General features: G+C 34.7%; 1 long non-coding RNA gene across 1 annotated transcript; it reads right to left on the bottom strand.

Annotated features, from left to right (window-relative positions):
• Positions 1-543: 543 nt before the first annotated feature.
• Positions 544-2,154, bottom strand: LOC126655169 (uncharacterized). Its single transcript, XR_007632961.2, has 3 exons — positions 2,049-2,154; positions 1,872-1,958; positions 544-617 (listed from the first exon to the last, which is right to left on the bottom strand). It is a non-coding gene; the product is annotated as an uncharacterized LOC126655169 (long non-coding RNA).
• Positions 2,155-3,937: the final 1,783 nt, after the last annotated feature.

Here is a 3,937-nt window from a genome sequence, read left to right as displayed (position 1 = left end):
ACCTCCGAGAAAAGTAAAGACGGAGATCACCATACTCTCTCAGATCGTAACCCTGGGAAAAATTGGGAAAACAACGGGGTCAGATATACTGAGATGAGTTTATACCACTATCTACATTTATTAAGTGGAAAACCCTTAAAACCGTTTAAAATATTTAATAACGATATTACGAATAATAGTTGGAACCCTAATCCACAATTCTAAATAATAAACATAATCCAATAGGCCTGGTCCCGAGAGCTGAGCTACACCAAGTTACCACTGACCACACTTTTACCATATCCAGAGTCCCAAGAGCTGTGCTACACCGAGTTACTCTATTTGGTCTCGAGAGCTATGCTCACACCGAGTTACCACATTTCCATATATACCTTTTCAGATCAATACCGGTGCGCACGCAGTCCTAATGATGCCCATTAGGTAGCATGTTCCAACTAAGAGACATAATATAAAAACAGTTCGCAATATACGTACAATATATATATATTTAATATTAAAATAACAATTTACTTAATAAAGCGGTAAATAGTAAGTACAAACTCACTGCTTGCTAATCCACGTGATACCGACAAGCAACTAATCTTGGTTCGCCTCTGAAGCACGAACAATAGTCGGGTCTAGACAAATAAAATAATTATTAAAAACAGACCCTAACTCTAGAGGGTACTAGAAACCACATAGGACTAACACAAATAACACGTCGGAATAAAACAATCCAGAACAACACAATATACCCAATAGGTAATAACGCCCAATTAATACAAGTGTATTGAGTTCTCGCTTTAAAATCCACTTCATAAATAGTATTTAATAATCTTTAAATAATAATTTACTTCCAAATAGTAGGTTAGCCGAGTTACCAATAACTACCAAGCTAACCTCACTTGTCGGGTGACCCAAGTCTAACCCGACTCAAAACGTTTACCAAATATAAACCCGAGTTTATATTTATAAAAATAATTTGATAAAATAATAATCAGATATTAAAACGGAACTCAATAGCTTAAATAATATGACCAACAGTTATCGTCAATTATTTAACTAAAAATAAATTAAGAAAATAATTTAAAAGTCAAAACGCAATTTAGCCAAATTGACACGCTTAAGCCAATATTCTCAAAATTGACAATTACCCAAGTAATTATTCGTTTAAAAGATTATAATATAAATTATCCTTTTCAAAATATAATAATAATAAATATATATATATAAAATGAATTAAATTATAATCGATACTAATATTATTATTTTTTAGATTTAAAATAATATTATTAATTAGCAATTTAGAAATCAAAACGATAACCGAATATTTGATTTCCAAAATCCATAAAAATCAATTGAATAACCTTACATAAAACATGATTAAATCAATAAAGAACAACCAATTAAAGTAAAGTAATGGACCAAATGGCCAAACAATTTGAAGAAAAAGAAATTGCTGCCAATTATCAAATGATTAAACAACTTCCACCCCCAACCTTAAGACCATAATTAATTCCATTAACCATAATCAAATAAACCATTATGAACAGGAGGAACCTTCATCATGTGTTCAACGATGAACTAGAGCCAACAATGTAACGAGGACACAACCCATGAGAATGACAACCAAATAATCCTACCTCTGTACAAAAGATATCAGATAATAGATTCCCAAATAACAAGAACAACAATAGAAACTAAACTCTACGGAACCCGAGAATAATAAATCATAACAGCGAATCTGAATCGACATCGAGAACGCAATGTAGCTAACAATTGAAACCATCTCCAAGAATCACTAAACTAATGTAATAAGAAAAACAGAATCCTTCGGCAAGGACACAGACACGTAACAAGATAGTGACAATGAAATCAAGAATTGGACGTACCGATTAACAACGAAGAATAGTTACATCTTGCCAGATTCCAGAGATTAATTTAGGCGGATGGAGAATGAAAACAACCTCACCACGATGCTAAGATATTAAACGTACAAAGTTATGAACGGACAAACGATAACGATAGAATGATGAACGAGACAATTGAAAGGGTTCAATGAAGCTTACCAATTTGTAGAGAATGAGAGGAAGATTATGAGTGTAAGGTTTGAGTGATTTTGAAGTGATTGTCGGCTAGGGTTAAGACGTTTCGTAAGTAGGAATTCAAAATAGGGTAAAGATAAAAATGTATAAGCAAATAAATGAGAAGCAGATGTTGATGCATCTCTAATGAAGATTGTTAACAATTTGATGCCCATGGGCCAATGCATACATATGCATGTTATTGCCCAAATCATTAGTAAAATGATTAAAAGAAATAAAAATAATTTGCATGGGCCAAATTGAATAATTTATTCATACCACGAATTGAACCATAAATTCACAAGCGACTACAAATATAGCCGGAAACTCATCGGAATAAAATAATAATAATAATAAAAAAAAACATGGGATATTACATTCTCCCCAACTTATTAAAAATTCGTCCTCGAATTTAAAACAAAGCCATCGACGTACCACATAACATAAAGTTACACATCCAGCTGAACAAAATGTATAAAGCCGATAAGAAACACATCCACAAGATACCCAATGTAAATCAGGACAACAAAAACAACAAAACTGCAACGATCTCTGTCATTAAAGAACAGTTCTCAACCAAGAGCCAACCCAACTGTAATCAAAGGTATTCCATGCTCAACGACATACACACACGCGTAAGCAAAACTCAACAGGTTGTCCCTCAAAACAACTCAATACCTCCAGTTGCAAAAACCGAACACACTCAAGGTCATCAAAGTACCGACACAACTTCCACTAGGCATAAACGATAACACAACTCTAGGTGAGATCAACTAAGATAAAACAAACTCTATTACATAACCCTCGGTTGATATACTTAGGATAATAAAGAACGAATCTCGAATCTCAAAACTGACACTGGTTCTCAATATAAGCGATCACAACACACATAAGTACCAAATTATGTTCTAACAATTAGGTGCCCCAACTAATAATAACACAATTATCCAACTGGGAGTCAAAATTATTCTATACCGAAGTGGCTTCCAAAACCAGCTCGAAACTCATCTATTATAAAATCCTTAATATCAATACAAGATCAAGCACTAAGCTCGATTATAGTTCTTACAATTCCAAACTCTTTTGCCTCAAACAAAAACAAGGATACTGCAAACATAGCTGATAAAATCTATCGTTCTAAAACAATTTCTTACTTCCACTTATAACATTTCGACATCAAATAATCGATAACAAATCCTAATAAACTTTAGATAGTATTTCGGTTCGAAAACAAACATTATAATAACCATCTAATCCTAACAATCTCGTTCATTTTTTCTCCATACCTTCTTTCAGAGGATGACCTTTCGTTCACCCTTTCTCCATTCCTCTTGTATGAGGATGAACTTTCCTCTGCCATTCCTCTGTGTCGACTAGCAATTTCTCTCTGTCCGCCGTCCACCTGATTTGTGTGTGCGCAATGGTCATGAGTGTGGTAAATGATTTTGGAAATTTTGCTAGCAACTCTTTTCTCAGATCGGAATTTGTAGTTCCGTTTAGCATCGCTGTGCAAGCGATCTCCTGGCTAAGATCTTCTATATGTATTGCCTCCTTGTTGAACCGTTCGATGTATTTTCTGAATGTCTCACCATCCCTTTGCATGACGGCCAGCAGGTCTGTTGACAATTTATTCTGAGGAATGCAGGCCACAAACCAAGCCTGGAACAATCCTAAAAAAGGCTTAAAAGTAAGCACCGAGCCTGGTTTGAGACTTTGGTACCACTCTTGAGCCAGGCCTTTCAACATGGTTGGGAATGACTTGCACAACACATGATCCAAGTTCGTCTAAACATTGATCACTGCTTGAAATTTGTGGACGTGACTCTGAGGGCACCCCGTACCATCATATAATTCCAGGTTCGGCAGGTATTTGA

This window comes from Mercurialis annua, linkage group LG7, assembly GCF_937616625.2.
Source record: "Mercurialis annua linkage group LG7, ddMerAnnu1.2, whole genome shotgun sequence".
Taxonomy (NCBI): Eukaryota; Viridiplantae; Streptophyta; class Magnoliopsida; order Malpighiales; family Euphorbiaceae; genus Mercurialis; species Mercurialis annua.
This window is presented reverse-complemented; position numbering and strand designations above follow the sequence as displayed.